The sequence below is a fragment of the Arvicola amphibius genome, chromosome 10 (genome assembly GCF_903992535.2).
Source record: "Arvicola amphibius chromosome 10, mArvAmp1.2, whole genome shotgun sequence".
NCBI lineage: Eukaryota > Metazoa > Chordata > Mammalia > Rodentia > Cricetidae > Arvicola > Arvicola amphibius.
In genome coordinates, this window is record NC_052056.1 from 101,619,451 (window position 1) to 101,638,200 (window position 18,750).

The window sequence follows — 18,750 nt, forward strand, 5'->3', positions numbered from 1 at the left end:
CTGGGACTAAATGCCTTCACTCAACCAGCTTCTTCTTATTCTTTTTAAAGATGGTTTAGGCTTCTCAAAAAAAAAATCCTAAAAACATTAAGACACAGTGGCAAAAGCCTGTAATCCCAGCACTGGAAAGGTTAAAGCAGGAGGACTGTGAGTTCAAGGCCAGTTTGGTCTCAATAATGAAGCCCTGTCTCGAAAGAATCGGCGAAGACAGCAAGGTGGCTCAGTGGGTAATGGGGCCTGCTGCCAAGACTAGCACCCTGAGTCTGATCCCCAGGGGTACACAGTGGGAGGGGAGAAGCGATGTTCTCAAGTTGCCCTTTGACCTTGCACACGATGAGGAATAAATGGATGGTTTCTGAAGGGGTGCGATACTCCTTTAATTCAAAGACTGACAGGGCAAAGGCAAGCAGATCTCTGGGACTTCCAGACCTGTTTGGTCTACAAAGCAAATACCTGGCCAACTAGAGCTACATAAGCCAGAGTCTGTGTAAAAAAAAAAAAGACACTTTAAAGGGAATAATTTTATAAGCAGAAGGCTTGGACTGTTGTTCAGTGGTGGGACACTTGCCTAACATGCAAAGCCTTGAGTCAATTTTCAGTATCCCAGAAAAGAAACGAAAAGAAAAAGAGGGAAGACATTGTCTTGATTTAGAGAGAAGTCCGTTGGCAGTGGGTGTTAATCTAGGCATAACTTGGACAGCATTTTTGGACAGATCTTAGAAGTGTTTCTGAACAATGTACCTATCCCAAGGGCTCTTTTGGGCCAGTGAGATGATTCTGTAGGCAAAGCCACTTGCTCCCAAGGCTGATGACCCAAGTTCAATCTCTAGGACCCACATGGTGGGAGGGGAAAACTGACTCCTTGCAAGTTGTCCTCTGACCTTCACGTGTGTGCTATGGCACGTATGTGAGCACAGACAAGCATGTGCTCGAGTGTGCACATGTGCACACACACACACGAATGAATAATAAAAACAAACAAAGGCTCTTCCTACCTGTCTCAGTGTGTGTAGGTGTCTACACTCATGCTGGCGCACACTGCATTCTGCCCTGGGCTAGCCTCAGGTAACAGTGAACTCTGGAACTAGAGTCAGAGCTTTGGTCTTTGATGTGGTGGTGTTGTTATTGAGACAGGGTCTCATGTAGCCTAGGCTGGCCTAGGATTCACTACATAATTAAAGATGACTCTGAACTCCTCCCTCTGCTTCCTCTCTGAGAGCTGACCCAGCAGGCATGTGCTGCCATGCCTAGTTTCTGTGTACACGAGACAAGCACTCTCCCAGCTGAGCCAAGGCCTCAGTCCTCTGATGTCCTGTTACCCAAGTCACATGTCTTCCTAGGTGTCAGGTTCCTCACCCGAGGGGTCTGATGGGGCTTTGGGACTCACCTACATTTCGTTGAGATGGTGTCAGCCATCAGTGATCACAGGGAAATTCTCGTCTTAAACATCAGCCGTACCCTTGGCCCAGAGGGTGATGTCAGTGATTGTTTTAAATGATGTGTGTGGCACATCCAGTAGAAGAGTCCCTGTGTTTAGGAAGTACCAATGAATTAAAAAAAAAAAAACACCAGGGTAAAGGTGCTTACCACTAAGTCTGTCAACCTGAGTTCAATCCCTGAGACCCACTTGCAGAAAGACAGCTGACTCCCAGAAGCTGATCTCTGACTGCAACATGTGCTTTTTGTATTTGTGCACACGCGCACGCATGCACTCTCTCTCTCTCTCTCTCTCTCACACACACGTACACACACACGTACACACTAAATAAACAAATAAATGTAATAAATGTTAAAAGAAAAGCTGGGCATGGAGAAACACACCTTTAATCCCAGCATTTTGGAGATAGAGGCAGGCAGATTTCTGTGAGTGTGTAGTCAACTTCATCTATATATCAAGTTCCAGACCAGCCAGGGCTGTATGGTGAAATCCTGTCCCACAAATAAATGGATGAGAAAAGAACATACAAGACTAACACATCAAGATGTGTTTGACTTTCTCTAGGCTCCCTGACTACCACATCCTACTGGATGTAAATATTTATCTGGGGAGATGGAGCAAGTAGTGGAAAAGAGAAAGAAGGTGGGCAGAGACTTGCAACATACCCAGATTCGATTTGCCTGTTGCCCCGACGCCAAAACTCTGATATATTTAATACCCTAGCTCTGGACAAGAAAATCGCTTGCTGTGTGTGCCTGAGGACCCGGGTTCAATTCCCTAGATCCCATGTAAAAGTCAGATGCGGTAGCATGCATATGTAATTGCAGGGCTCCTGTGGGGAGATGGAGTTGGGTACAGGAGAACTCACAGGAGCTGGCAGGCCAGCTAACCTGGTGTATGCAGTGGTGGGCAATAGAGGCCTTGGCAGGCCAGCTAGCCTGGTGTATGCAGTGGTGGGCAATAGAGACCCTGGCAGGCCAGCTAGCCTGGTGTACGCAGTGGTGGGCAATAGAGACCCTGGCAGGCCAGCTAGCTTGGTGTATGCAGTGGTGGGCAATAGAGACCCTGGCAGGCCAGCTAGCCTGGTGTATGCAGTGGTGGGCAATAGAGACTCTACTTCAAAATAAGGTGGAAGGTGAGGGCTGACCTTTAGTCCTCTGACCACCACTTGCACACTGTGTCATGTGTGTGGTTTCATAAACACACACACACACACACACACACACACACACACAGAGAGAGAGAGAGAGAGAGAGAGAGAGAGAGAGAGAGAGAGAGAGAGAGAGAGAGAGAGAGAGAGAGGAGACTAGCCTTCATCTCATTCCCATTCCTATCCCTACAGTCCCATGGTTTCCTGGGTCTCGACATCACTTCCACCTCACTCCCCAGTGGCCATGTCTCTTCATGCCCTCTAAACACTGACTGGACAGGAAACCAGAGTGAGAACAGTGAACACTACCGCAGTTGATGTGGCTACCTCTATCCACGCACGCTATCACTTCCCACATTGATACGGCTACCACTATTGACCCGTCACAGGCACAGATGATGCTCTGAGCGCTATACACACACGCTATCACTGCATACATCAGTATGGCTATTGCTATTGACCTGTCATGAGGCACAGATGATGCTCTGAGCGCTACACACACGTTATCACTTCCTACATAGCCACAGCTTGTGATGCTGCAGGCAATTACGTAATAGGCATTATTATTGATTCACAGGCGGGGAAGCTGAGACCAGAGAGGGTGACTTATCAAAAGGTAGCGACACAGCTTCTCCCTGCACTAGGATTTTTTCCGGATGCCGATATCAAAATCTGCTCTTATGAAGGGGGGGCTTGCTGCACTTTGTATCTCTCTCGTATGTCTGTGTCTCTCCATCCATCGAGGAGAAGATGAGCAGAGAATGGAAGAAAGCTGAAGACTTTGAGGTTCACAGAGAGACGAAGAGATGAAGGTCTGCAGAGACTCATAACTGGGGGTGACATGTCAGGCTGCACACTAAGCAAGCCAGGCAAATGAGGACTAGAGACGGGTGCCATTGCTGGAGCAGCCCAACTCAGGTGCCTCAGAGGGCTCTGGGCTGCAGGAATACAGATGGGGGACACAGAGAGATTTATAGGAAAAGATCAGAGGAGAGAGACGGGGAAGGAAGCGGGGAGAGATTGAGAGGTATAGACAGACAGACAAACAGATGATAGATGATAGACAGACAGATAGATGATAGACAGACAGACAGATAGATAGATACAGGGGCTGGGAGGAAAAAATTTGTGTGTGTGTGTGTGTGTGTGTGTGTGTGTGAGAGAGAGAGAGAGAGAGAGAGAGAGACAGAGACAGACAGAGAGAGAGAGAGAGAGAGACAGAGAGAGGGGGAGGTGAGGGGAGACTGGGAGAGAGGAGAGGAATTGAAAATGAGGAGAGAAATTTAAGAGAAAAAGATAAGATGGAGGAGACAGATTTGAGAGATCAAGATTAAAGAGATCAAGGAAAAATCAAGAGAAAAGAAGAGAAAGAAATAGAGAAGGGAAGAGGGGAAGGGCTGAGAAGGATGGATGAACAGGGAGGCAGAGAGAAATGAAGAGGGAAAATGGAAGAGGTTAGAGAGAGTTTGGGAGGGAAAAGTGAGAAAGAAGAGAGATGGGGAAGAGGGAGAGGGAGAGAGAATAGAGAGATTACCCTGGATTCAGGAAACATGACTCTCGATTGGGGAATTCTATTGGACGTTTTGCATGTCAATCCCTGGCAGTCACCCTCTGCTCCATCCTCTATGGCGCCTTCCCTGCCATGCCTGGAGCAGAATGGCCAGAGTATGGAAACATGGCATGGAATTGCAAACCTCTTAGCCTCCTGCTTGGCCAGCCCACTGCCCACCTACTGACTCTGGCAACAATGAGAAGTCCCACTCAGGACCACAGATTCGTGTCAGGAAGGTGACGTGGGTCCTGCCTAGATCTCTAAGCCCCACCTATCACAAGACAGACCCGCCACCGCTACTTCTAAAGTTCTCTCCCTTCCATGTTCTGCCTCAGTCCTTAGCAAGTTCCCCAACAACGTGAATATGTCCTGACCATTGGCGTCTCTCTGGTCTCTCCCATTTGCCCCTAACATCAGAATGTCATTTTCCCGCCTGGAAATGCACTCATTCTTCAAAGTTCACATCGAATACAAACACATATATAACAGAAAATAATGCAAACCAGAGTGATAAGATACCAGCATCAATCATGGAAGGCTTTTGTAGAAACAGAAGCAGACTGGCCCTATTGAGCCTCCGTCTTCTGACTTCCCTGATAGTCCAAGTTCTTTCAAAATGGAGAGCTCTTTGAAAGAGATGCTTAATGGGTTTCCCAGGGCCCACTTAAGGGTCTAGCTTGAGCTAAAGCCCCAGAGTCTTGTTAGCACCTTCTCCCCTGTCTGAGGAAAGTGGGGGTCTCAGAAGGATGGGGCTGGAGGGACGGGAAGGAGAGCAACGTGGGAAATCAGAGCTTCAGTATCTTGGGAGAGCCTGAAACTTCTGGTCCAAGGAGACAGGAAGGCTATCTCCCCGCGGTGATGACAACATTGAGATTTGGGACAAACTTGACCTCAGAGGAAGGAGTGGCCCAGAGCACTTTAAGAGAAGCTCCCTGGAGAACGAAACGAAAGTTCACTGCCGCTCTGTTCAAATTTTCATAAAATTTACCAAAAGTTTGAACCCAGAAGCGACCAAGAGTGTCATGGCTTAGGAGACACTGACTAAGAACGATGCCAGTAACGTGGCAGCAACCTCACAGTAAACTGTTCGACATCTACCCATGAGCTAGAATACTCTGGGGAAGCCTGAGTTCAGACAAGGAGCCACAGAGGGTTGGAGGGATGGAGGAGCCCATGCTTGCTGCATAAGCATTAAGGGTCTGAGTCCTGACGCCCTAGAACCCATCTAAATAGCTGGGCACAGCCGCACACACTCGCAGCCCCAGCACTGGGGAGGCAGAGATAGGAGGATCCCTGGGGGTTGCTGGTTAGCTTGTCCAATCAGAGGGCCCCAGCTTCAGTGAGAGACTGGTTTTTTTTTGTTTGTTTGTTTTGTTTTGTTTTTTTAAGGGGGAGAGAGAATGATTGAAGATACCTATCCCCAACTGTCACAACTCAGAGAAGAGTGGATCCTTGCACAAGTCTGCAAGGAGCGCACGAACACACACACACACACACACACACACACACACACACACACACACACCGAAGGCAATAGGACACTGGTAAATAAACATGACAGATCTCCAAGAACTGGTCCTAAATAAGAGATTTCTGCATTACCGGAAAAGAGATTTTAGATAATGGGCTGGAGAGATGGCTCAGTGTTTATGAACACTTGGTGCTCTTCCTGAGGACTTTGACTTGATTCCCAACCCATATGGCAGTTCACTGTTTCTAATTCCAGTGTCAGGGGATCCGATGCCCTCTTCTGGCCTACAAAAGCACTGCGTGCGTGTGGTGCAGAGACACACAAGCAAAACCCTACACAGAGACTAGTGAAATATTTTCAATTTAAACAGTTGTCTTAAAGACACCCAAAAGGATGACTCAGCAATAGGAAAGGAATGCATAAACAAAATGAGAATTTAACAAAGAGATTGAAATAATTTTTAAAAGATCAGATGTTTCTTTTTTATTATTTAAACATTTATTTATTATTTCATGTATAGGAGTGTTATAGCCTGCTTGTGTTATGTGCACCATTTGTATGCAGTGCACATGGAGGGGAAGAAAGCATTGTATGCCCTAGAACTGGAGTTAAAGATGGTTGTGAGCCTCCACGTAGGTGCTGGAATTGAACCCCAGAAGAGCAGCCAGTGCTTTTACCCACTGAGCCATTTCTCCAGCGACCCCTCCCCATTTTGTTTTTTGAGACAAGAGTTTATGTAGCCCAGGCTTGACTCAAGGTCAATATGTAATGGAAGATGACCTTAAACTCCCGCCCTCCATGCTTCTTCTTCCTGCATGCCACTGTGTCTGGCTTAAGAGTTTGTTTCTTGTTTAAAATTATTTATTTGTTGTGTGTGTATGTTTGTGTGTGTAATATGTGCATGGTGTATGTGTGTGGTGTGTGTAGTACGTATATGTGTGTGTTATGTATGTATGTGGTGTATGTGTGTGTGGTGTGTGTATGTGTATATGTGTGCATGGTATTAGTTCCTCTTTGAAAGTCTTGCAGAATTCTGAACTGAAACCATCTGGTCCTGGGCTTTTTTTGGTTGGGAGACTTTTGATGACTGTTTCTATTTCTTCAGCAGTTATAGGTCTGTTTAATTTGCTTATCTGGTCTTGATTTAATTTTGGTGAGTGATATTTATCCAGAAAGTTGTCCATTTCCTTTAAGTTTTCCAATTTTGTGGAGTACAGGTTTTCAAAATATGACCTGATGGTCCTCTGTATTTCCTCCATGTGTGTTGTTATGTTCCCCTTTTCATTTCTGATTTTGTTAATTTGGACATTCTCTCTCTGCCTTTTGGTTAGTTTGGATAAAGGTTTTTCTATTTTGTTGATTTTCTCAAAGAACCAACTCTTTGTCTTATTGATTCTTTGTATTGTTTTCTTTGTTTCTATTTTGTTGATTTCAGCTCTCAATTTGATTATTTCTTGCCAACTAGTTCTCTTAGGTGAGCTTGCTTCTTTTTGTTCTAAAATTTTCAAGTGTTCTGTTAATTCACTAGTGTGGGATTTTTACAGTTTCTTTATGTAGGCATTTAGTACTATGAACTTGCCTCTTAACACTGCTTTCATTGTGTCCCATAAATTTGGGTATGTTGTGTGGTCATTTTCATTAAAATTTAGGAAGTCTTTAATTTCCCCCTTTATTTCTTCCTTGACCCATTGATGATTCAGGTGAGCACTGTTTAATTTCCATGTGTTTGTGGGTTTTCTGGAATTAGTATTGCTGTTTACTTCTAGTTTTAAAGCATGGAGATCTGATAAGGTACATTGGGCTATTGCAATTATTTTGTATTTGTTGAGGTTTGTTTTGTTACTGAGTATGTGGTTGGTTTTTGAGAAGGTTCCATGAGGTGCTGAGAAGAAGGCATATTCTTTTCTGTTTGGGTGGAATATTCTATAGATACCTGTTAAGTCCATTTGAGTCATAACATCTGTTAGTTCTCATATTTCTCTGTTCATTTTTTGTCTGATTGACCTGTCCAGAGAGGTAAGTATTGAAGTCTTCCACTATTAGTGCGTGGGGTTTAATATGTGATTTAAGCTTTAGAAGTGTTTCTTTGACATATGAGGGTGCCCTTGTATTTGGGGTATAGATGTTCAGTATTGAAATTTCCTCTTGATGGATTTTTCCTGTGACTAATATGAAATGTCCTTCTTTGTCTCTTTTGACTGATTTTAGCTTGAAGTCTATTTTGTTAGCTATTAGGATAGCTACACCAGCTTGTTTCTTAGGTCCATTTTTCCCAACCTTTTACTCTGAGACAATTTCTGTCTTTGAGGTTGAGATGCATTTCTTGTATGCACAAGAGGGATGAATTCTGTTTTTGTATCCAATCTGTTAGCCTGTGCCTTTTTATGGGTGAGTTGAGTCCATTTATATTAAGGGATATTAATGACCAGTGGTTGCTATCTCCTGTTAATTTAGTTTTCGTCATTGGTGATGTTAATTTGTGCATCTTTTTCTTCTTTGGGATTTGCTGTTATAAGATCATCAATTGTCTGTGTTTTTGTTGGTGTAGCCATCTTCCTCGGGTTGGAGTTTTCCTTCTAGTATTTTGTGTAGGGCTGGGTTTGTGGCTAGGTATTGGTGAAATCTAGATTTGTCATGGAATATCTTGCTTTGTCCTTCTATAGTGATCGACAGTTTTGCTGGGTACAGTAGTCTGGGCTGGCATCCGTAGTCTCTTAGTGTCTGCATAATGCTTGACCATGATCTTCTGGATTTCATTGTCTCCACTGAGAAGTCAGGTGTAATTCTGATAGGTCTACCTTTATATGTTACTTGGGCTTTTTTCCTTTGCAGCTCTTAATATTCTTTCTTTACTCTGTATGTTTATTGTTTTGATTATCATGTGGCGAGAGGACTTTTTTTTTGGATCCAGTGTATTTGGTGTTCTATAAGCTTCTTGTATCTTCATAGGCATATCTTTGTTTGGGTAGGGAAAGTTTTCTTCTATGATTTTGTTAAATAAATTTTCTGTGCCTTTAAGTTGAACTTCTCTTTCTTCTATACCTATTATTCTAATATTTGGCTTTTATATGTTGTCCCATATTTCCTGGATATTTTGGGTTAAGCTTTTGTTAGATTTAATGTTGTCTTTAACCGATGAGTCTGTTTCCTCTGTTTTATCTTCAGCACTTGAGATTCTCTCTTCTATTTCTTGTATTCTTTGTTCATACTTGCATTTGTGGTTCCTGTTCTTTTTCTCATGATTTCTTTTTCTTTAATTCCTTCAGCTTGTATTTTCTTTATTTTTTCTATCTTGTAACATGAGAGGGTCTGCCTTTGGTCCTGGTTGCCCTGGTCCGGGCTGCCCTGCTAGCTTACACCCGAAATAATCACACAAAAATTGTATTAATTAAATTGCTGCCTGGCCCATTAGCTCTAGCCTCTTATTGGCTAACTCTCACATCTTGATTAACCCATTTCTAATAATCTGTATCACCACTTGACTGTGGCTTAGCAGCATGAGTCTAACCAGCTTCCGTCTCAGGCAGGAGAACCATGGTGTCTGCCTGTCTCTGCTTTCTTCCTCCCAGAATTCTGTTTTTTCTTCTTCACCTACCTGAGTTCTGCTTGTGGGAAAATTGTCTGTAGTCTGTCAATCATGTTTTAAGTAAAACGCTGATTGGCCAGGCAAAAAGTATAGGTGGGAAAACCAGACAGAAAGTAAAAATGATGTAATGAGAACAGGTGAATTCTGGGAAGGAGGAAGTTGATTCCTCCCACTCCTGCCCAGATCACCGAAGCAGCAGGATGTGATCTGCAACCACTGAAAAAGGTACTGAGCCACATTGCTAACATAGATAAAAAAAAAAATGGGTTACTCAAGATGTGAGAGTTAGCCAGTGAGAGGCTAGAGCTGATGGGCCAATCAGCTTTATAACTTACAGAGATATCTGTGTTATTTCTTTGGCGCTTGCCAGCTGTGGGGTACTGGGTGGGACAGAAAACAACAAACAAACAGGCCTGGCCCCCTCATGTTACGTCTGCCCTATCAACTAGGCCAAGGCAGTTTCTTTAATAACCAACGAAAGCAACACAAATACAGAACCACCTCCTACACCATATCTCAGTTTTCAAGTCCTGAATAGTTTCTTTTATATTTTTGAGTTATTTTTCTTTGTTTTCTTTAAGTGATTTGCTGATATCTTCCAATTTTTTTGTTTGTTTTTTTCCTCCATTTCTTTAAGGTAATTTCGCATTTCATCTTTAAGAATTTCAAACATTCTCTTAGGGTTATTTTTTAGATAATTTTCTTCTGGTTCATCTATATTTGGTTGTTCATGTCTTGCTTTTGTAGGGTCTTTAGGTTTTACTGGTGTTGTGTTGTTCTTTGTGGTGTAGCATGTGATCTTACCTTTTCTACTCATCTTTTCCTCTAATAGGTGTGGTTGGGGCTGTCTGAGGTTCTGTTGAATAATCTTCTAGTTGCCAGTGAATCCAAACTTAAGATGTTTTCCTCGTGGTACAGTCAGTGTCACAGTTCTAGTTACACCGTTGGTTATTCCTGTTCCTGGATGTAGCTCAGTTCTCCTGTGCTTTGGTCTGCTCCCTTGGAGTTTGCTGTCTCTACTTTGGCCTAGGCCACTGGCTTTGATCTGTTTCTGTAAGTCTTGGTCTGGATCTACTCTTGCAGAAGTCCCTGGCTTGGAATTAGACCTGTTCTGGTGGCGATCGCTGACAACATTGTTTGTCATAGCCAGAACCTAGAAACAACCTAAATGCCCATCGACCGAAGAATGAATAAGGAAAATGTGGTACATTTACACAATGGAGTACTACACAGCAGAAAAAAATAATGACATCTTGAATTTTGCAGGAAAATGGATGGAGCTAGAAAACATTGTTTTGAGTGAGGTAACCCAGACACAGACAGACAATTATCACATGTTCTCACTAACTGGCTTTTAAACATAAAGCAAAGAAAACCAGCCTAAAAATCACAATCACAGAGAACTTAGACAACAATGAGGACCCTAAAACAGACATACATAGATCTAATCCACATGGGTAATAGAAAAAGACAAGATCTCCTTAGTAAATTGGGAGCATGGGGACCTTGGGGGAGGGTTGAAAGGGGAGAGGCAGGGAAGGGAGCAGATAAAAATGTAGAGCTCAATAAAAATCAATTTAAAAAAAGGAAAAAAAAGAATGGCCAAGATCAAAAACTCTGATGACAACTTATGCTGGAGAGGTTGTGGGTAAAGCAAACACTCCTGCATTACTTGTGGGAGTGAAAACTGGTACTACAGCTGCTTTTGGATATCAGTATGGTGATTTCCCAGAAAATTAGGAAGCAACCTTCCTCAAGACCCAGTAATACACTTTTGGGTATATATCCAAAGGATGTTCAATCATACCACAAGGACATGTGCTCAACCATGATCATAGCACCATTGTTTGTCATAGCAGAACCTGGAAACAACCTAAAATGTTCCTCAACTGAAGAATGGATAAGAAAAATGTGGTACATTTACACAATGAAATACTACACAGCAGAAAAAGACAATGACATCTTGAAATTTGCCGGCAAATGGATGGATCAAGAAAACACCATATTGAGTGAGGTAACCCAGACATAGAAAGACAAATATCATATATACTCACTCATAAGTGGCTTTTAGACATAAAACAAAGAAAAACCAGCCTACAATTCACAATCCCAGAAAACCTAGACAACAATGAGGACCCTAAGAGACATACATGGATCTAATCCACATGGGACGTAGAAAAAGACAAGGTCTCCTGAGTAAATTGGGAGCATGGGGACCATGGGAGAGTGTAGAAGGGGAGGGGAGACTAAGAGAGGAAAGCGGAGAAAAATATATAGCTCAATAAAAACAAACAGTAACAACAACAACAACAGCAACAAAAAGACTCAGATCACTGGGGAACTAAGGCTGACGGTCAACAAATGGGACCTCAGAAGTTCAGGCAGGGTCTCTCTTCTTCTGTAGGGCTAAGGGGATGGAAGTCGAGTGAAGAGACCACGTACAGGATAGCGAAGAATCTGTTAGTGTCTGGCATGATTTTACTGCCTTCTACTTCGACCTTAGCTTTGTCTCCCCTTATTTACCTTCCGGGCAATGACTAGACAAAATTTCCTAAATACTTAAGGCATAAGTTTTTCAGTCTTTTCCAAAGGTTCCTTGTGTGTCAGAGTCCACCTTTCACATACTCAAAAGTTGATGATTCTGCCTTAACCTTCAGATCCTCTGTTTTAGGGCGTCTGCCGGCTCCAGTGGCCACCGAGGGGGAGGGAGCGCTGGGGACAACGAAATGCCACTGTGAGTCGCCATTAGAGGGCAGCGCTCTATCCTAGTCTCCTGGAAACTGGAGGGCTTTCCTCCGGGCGAATCCTCCAGGACCCTTTCATAGATGCCTCAGGGAGTGAGAGACCCGGAATGATCTTTCTTTACAAGCTTAGACTCCACTTGAGCCTAACCTGACAGCTCAAGGCGTCGGGAATCCTCCTGTGGAAACCAGTCTTTCTTTTTCCAATCACATAAAAATGCAGTCTCAGCCCGGAGCAGGTGAGTGCCTGCGTGTTGGTAAACGCTTGCAGATGGCGCTCCTGTGGAGGACAGAGGAAAACCTCCAGTGTTGACTCTCCACCTTCCACTTCGTTTGAGTCTACCTCGTTTGAAGTAGAGGCTCTTTTGTTTTCTGCAGCAAAAACCAGGCTAGCTAGACAGTAAACTTCCGGTAGTCTCCTGACTCCTTCTCACATCACCCCCTTCCCGCCTGCACCAACCCTAAGATTACAGATGTAATATGGTACACATATGGGCTCTGGGTATTTGAATTCAGGTCCTCGCATTATTGTGGCAAGAATAACCCACTGAGATTATCTCCCAGCTCCTGTGCGGCAGAGTGGAGTCTTGGAGATGTGATTAGGTGAGGAGGGTGGGGCCCTCATGAATGGTATTAATGGTTTCATAAGAGCAGTTTTCTGGCTCATTGATTAGGAGTGCTTGCTTCTCTTCCAGAGGACCTAAGTCCAATTCCCAGCATCCACATCAAGCTGCTAACAATCAACTCTGAGTTGAGCTCCGGGTAGTCCGGTGCTTCCTCTTCTGCTTCCCCAGGCACCCGCACACATGTGCTCATGCTCACGCACATACCACGCATGAGCAAAACATAATGTTTCGAAAGTAGTCCTAGAGAGTTCCTGCTTACACATCTCCACTGTGGAAGCTTCCACCAGAAGCTGACCGTGCTGTGCTCTGACCTCACACTCCCAGCTGTTAGGAAGAGATGTTTATACCCTGCCAAACCTCCATTCATCACTACAGCATCCCACAGTGACAGACTCCTCGAGACGGTCCTCCCAAACCTATGCACTTCACTGCAGCATCCCACAGGGACAGACTCCTCGAGACGGTCCATCCAAACCTATGCAATTCACTGCAGCATCCCACAGTGACAGACTCCTCGAGACGGTCCATCCAAACCTATGCAATTCACTGCAGCATCCCACAGTGACAGACTTCTCTAGAGGGTCCGTACTTCTGGGAAGGAACCAGTCCCTCTTTGAGTCACTTCTGATCTGTGCACTCCAGTCAATCTTCTGGCATGTGTGGGTGGTGTAGAGTGTCCCAGTACCTCCACTGGGCTCCTTGCCCTATCTTTCCCTCCAGGGGATCTGGGCTTCTCTCTAGGGCAACTCATCCTAGGAGGAAGAAGAGAAGAAAGACACTTGTCTCCTCATATTACAAAATTTGGGTGAGGGTTTTTTCTACAGCTGTTATTTTAAATATTGACTTAATTATTGCTTTATTTTGTGTGTACATGTGTATACTATTTATATTTATGTGCATGTGTTTCTGTACACGTGCATGCATATGCAAGCCTGTGGAGGTCAGGGACAACTTTCACAAGTTAGTTCTATCCTTCTACCATGTGTATCTCAGGGGTTGATCTCAGGTTGCAGGTTTGGCTGCAAGCCCCTTAACCTGCTCAGCTATTTCTCCAGCCCTGAGCTTCTTACAAAGACAGTGATCTTATTCCCGATGGCCCCACCCTCATGACCTGATCACATCTCAAAGTCTCCCCTTCTTGACACCACTGTATTGGGAGTAGGTGTTAATGTCGAAAATTAGGGGGACACAGTTCATCTCAAGAGCACAAAAATAATGGCTAGTGTGAAATGGAATTTACAGAGCAGTCACAAGTGTGCGCTTGGTGACGGCCTCATCTCCGAAAATACCCGAGTGATGGTTAGTTTTAATTGCTAACTTGATATCCACCTAGAATCACACCAGAAGAGGCTCGGGGTCCGGAGAGATGGCTCAGCGGTCAAGAACATTTGTTGCTCTTGCACAGGACCTAGATTCAGTTTCCAGGAATAATATGGTGATTTACAGCCACCTTAACCCCAGTCCCAGGGGAATATAGCACCCCCTTTTGTCCTCTCCAGGCACTACACACACAGCGCACATACATGTAGGCAAAATACTCACACACATAAAACAATCTTTTTAAAAATATGAACGTCTCAATGAGGGATTGTCTACGTTAGGTTGGCCTGTGAGCATGTATGTGGGGTATTGTCTGAACTATGTTCACTGAGGTGTGAAGACCTGCCCACTGTGGGTGGCACCATTCCCTATGCAGGAAATACAGGAAGAGTGGAGACAGTGAACCGAGCCCATGCATGCACGCTTGTGTGCATTCACTGCTTTCTGTTCCTGATTATGGTGGTGATATGACTAACTCCTGCCACAGCGGCTTCCCTACTGTGATGGACTGTGACTGGAACTATGAGACAAACCAAAACCTTTCTCCTCTGAGTTGCTTTTTTTTCAAGGAGTTTTATCATAAGGAGTAGAAATGAAGACAACCTGCCTACAGCTTGTTCTGAGGCTGGTGTCCAGCATCTGTCTTTATGGGTCCTCTTCTTCCGCCAAGCTCCTGCTGGATTCTAGGTCTTGGAGACAGGTCCTGAAGATGAGCTCTTCTAGAACCTCCTATGTGGCTTCAAAGACTCCCCTACTCCACCAAGCACAGACTTCACAGATATAAGTTCGGGAACTGTTGGGAGTGTCCTATGGAGGGACTGGTTTCCACACGAATAGCCCATACCATGACTGTTGGTGAGACTTCACTGGCCCACCTAGGATTTTCTGTGGGTTTGTCCCCATGCCATCACCACCTATTCCACCTGTCTGTATGAGACCTCTCAGCTCCAGACAGAATCTGGACCCAGGAGCTCACAGAGAGGTGAACTCGGGCCATAAACAGTAGCTAGCTCAGTATCCCTAAAGCCTCATGGGCCATCTGCTGTTGGAATGAGGAGCCCGATTTACAGGCTGGATGATATCAGTGACAGCTTGTCCCATGGAGTCCAGTCCACTCTTCATATTCTCTATCAAATATCTCATAAGAGCTGGGCCTGGTGGCATAGGCTTCTAATCTCAGCTACTCGGGAGGCTTGAGGCAGGAGGATGACACATTTATGGCAAGATTGAACAACTCAGTGAGACCATCTTGAAATAAGAATTAAAGAGAGGGCTCGGGTACAGCTTAATGGTAGAGCACCTGCCTAGAATCCCCCAGTGAGGGGCTGGGGTGTGGTTCAATGGTAGAGCCCCTGCCTAGAATCCCCAGTGAGGGGCTGGGATGTGGCTCAGTGGTAGAGCCCCTGCCTAGAATCCCCCAGTGAGGGGCTGGGGTGTGGCTTAGTGGTAGAGCACCTGCCTAGAATCCCCCAGTGAGGGGCTGAGGTGTGGCTCAGTGGTAGAGCCCCTGCCTAGAATCCCCCAGTGAGGGGCTGAGGTGTGGCTCAGTGGTAGAGCCCCTGCCTAGGATCCCCCAGTGAGGGGCTGAGGTGTGGCTCAGTGGTAGAGCACCTGCCTAGCATGCAGGAGAGTGTAGGTTTAATGCTTCAGTCTCTCTCTCTCTCTCTCTCTCTCTCTCTCTCTCTCTCTCTTTCTTTCTCTCTCTCTCTCCACACACACACTGTAATTTTTTAGGAAGGGAGGCTGTTGGCAGAAACTCAGCTATAGTGTCACTTTGGGAGGCCATCTGTGGTTTTGTCATGGAGGTGCACATCTGCAATCTCAACAGGAGGCTGAGACAGGAGGATGGAGAGTTCCAGGCCAACCCCGAGTACATCACAAGGTCCTGTCTCAAAACTCCAAAATGCAAGAAATTCCTACCTTCCTAACTCAGCACCCCCTCCTAGGTTCTGAGAAAAGCTGAACCTCCTACTGTAGGGAAGGTAGGGCCAATCATCTGCTGCAGTGCCAGAGATAGAGTCATAGACCGAATTCACAGGTGGGCCTGGTGACGTCAGGGTCTGGGGCGGGAGAAATTTCAGCTGTTTGGCCAGCATCTGGGGGCTGATCTCCAAAGCAAAGATCACTATTAGCTTGAGGAAATAACTTTTATTTTTAAATGATGCCGCATGTGGGTCTGGCCCCGCTAGGACACTGGTGTCCACTCCCAGCCCCTCCAGCAGCTGAAGGGCCCTGGAGAGGACAAGAAGTGGGTCTTGGGAACAGGAGTGGGGAGCCCCCAATCCTGTGACTGGTAGGCCCTCATGAGGCCACAGGTCCTCCTCCCCAGCTTCTGGACCACACAGCAGGCACCTCATGAGCCAGGCGGACAGCGGGGGCCAGTAAACGGGTTGTCTTCCCTCCACAAGCCTCTTTCTCCTTCAGTCGGGATTTCTGATGAAGACCGACAAGTTTAGCTTGGTGATGCTGTCAAGGAAGGGGGGCAGTTCCCTAGCCAGGGCCCCTATGCTGTGGCCATGCCTAGGGAGGTGCTAAAGTCCATGAGAGTGGAGATCAGCTGTCCTCTTAGCAAAGCGGGTCTCCTGGGGAGTTCAAAGGGTTGGGCATCCAGGACTAGACCACGCCCATCGAACTGGCTTCCTTTCTACAGCCCACCCGATCCTCTGCATCCTTGTCGTTACTCTGTCGCGGTGTGGGTCTCTGCCTATGCCTGCCTCTTTACCTCTCTTCAGGCCCCCAAATTCCTCTCTCCCCACACCCACCAACCCACTACAGGGCGGTGGAAACCTTCGAGTACGCTTGGAAAGCTTTCCTGGAGGTCGACGGCTGGGTGAGGGGCGCCATGGGCCGCAGGAAGTAGTAGGAACAGCAACACAAGTGGTGGCCACATGATGCCCGGACAGGGCGCTGCAAAGGAATGGGTTATCAGCCAGAGGCCCTCTCTGCCCAGCGGTCCTCTAGTCCCTCCCTCTTCTGCATGTCAAGCCCACCCATCTGTGGTCCTGGAAGGCCCGCCTTCTCACTTCTGAGGTGCCCTGTGTCAGCGCTCAACCTGATCAACGGTCTTCAACTCTCCAAGAACTGTCAGATGCAGACAGTTGTGATCCAGCGTGTCTCTGGAACTACTGGTCTCCTCGAGCCAGATCACAAGTCCTGGCCACACCCCTCACCCAGAACCACGCCCCTTAAGCCTGAACTGAGCCACCCACTCCAGCCACACCTTTTAGCCCAATCCTTGCACACCCACCCAGAACTGTTCCCTTATACAATGCCCATGCCCTAAAGACTTAGCCACATCCACTCCTTAAAGTCTTTCTCCGCTGGCTGTTCACATCCTCCTGCTGAGAAATATATCTCGGCAGAGCTGCTCAGGTTTTGTTGAACACGGACGGTCCTGGATACGGGCTTGGCTCTTTTCGTTAGTCCTTTGCAGAATAGGTCCCACTAGCACAATTGCCAGAACTCCAGTGGCCCATGGTCCCTTGCTCCTTTCCATGCTCTGTTCCTTTTGCATATATGGAGTCCGTCCTTTTTTCTTGTCCTTCTGCTATGTGTTCCTAAGTGACCAGTGGGCGGATTCAAATACCTTTATCACACTCCACCTTTTCCTTTGGGCAGGGTCTCTCCCTGAACCCAGCAAGTCAGCAAGCCCTGGCCGTCCTCCTGTCTCCATCCAGCTCAAGGCTGGGATGACAGGCAGGTGTCGGAGAACACTGGTTGCCTGAGAACGGCTAAGATGTGTTTTTAACTTATTTTGTATCTATATGTATGGGGGGCATGCATGTGTCATGGCATGAGTGTGGAGGTCAGAAGACAGCTTGCAGAAGTTGGTTTTTTCCTTCCACCATGTGAGGAGTCCCGGGTTGTCAGGTTGGGCAGCTGGGATCTTTACTGGCTGAACCATGTTTCGGGCCTCCTGAATATTTCTTAAGTATAATCCTTCATCAAATTAAGCATACTTTATATTCACCCCAAAGGAATTTAAATCTTTTAAATTTAGAAATATAAAGTTCTCAAAGTTGGGAAATATGAGAAGTGATTCACATCCACACACACACACACACTTACACACAAAATAAATATAATAATAAATATGAACATTATGGTGGTATACACCTTCAAACTCAGCCTTTGGGAAGCAGAGGCAGGTGAATCTCTGTGAGTTTGAGGTCAGCCTTGTCTTCATAATGGATTCCAGAACAGCTAGAGTGACATAATTAGACCCTGTCTCAAAAAAAAAAGTACCAACACATTTGTATATGTAATAACGTGGGGGCTCAGCCTGGTCTACAAGAGCTAGCTCCAGGACAGGCTCTAAAGCTGCAGAGAAACCCTGTCTCAAAAAAACCAAAAAAAAAAAATGTGGGGGCTCTTCGACCTTTCCAAATATTTTACTCAAAACATACCATAGCAGTAAGCTTCCAGGTTGTGGTGCAAGAAGTCATAGAAGGTGCCCCCAAAGCTGATGTGACCATAAGAAGGAGCTCTGAGCAGAGGTATAAGGACTAGATACAGAGTGTATTGCTAGACATCAGAGAAGTAGGGTGAGGGGCATGTTAACAGGTGCTAGCCAGTGGTGGATTTTAAAATCCTCTATCAAAGGGTCACACACACGCACAGAAATACACAGTGCAGAACACACCCGAGTGTTTAGCACCAGATTAAACATGGGCAATGGCAGAAACCAGATAAGCAGCCTCTGCAAGCCTCAGCTAAAACTAAACGGTGTACTGATTGACCGACCGCAAGGACGTTTTGCCTGTGTCCCTCCTTCACACAGATTCACACTGTGTGCCTACCTGTGGCTGGGCTTCAACATCCTCCCCTCACACTGCCCAACAGGATTCCACAGTGGACACACACCCC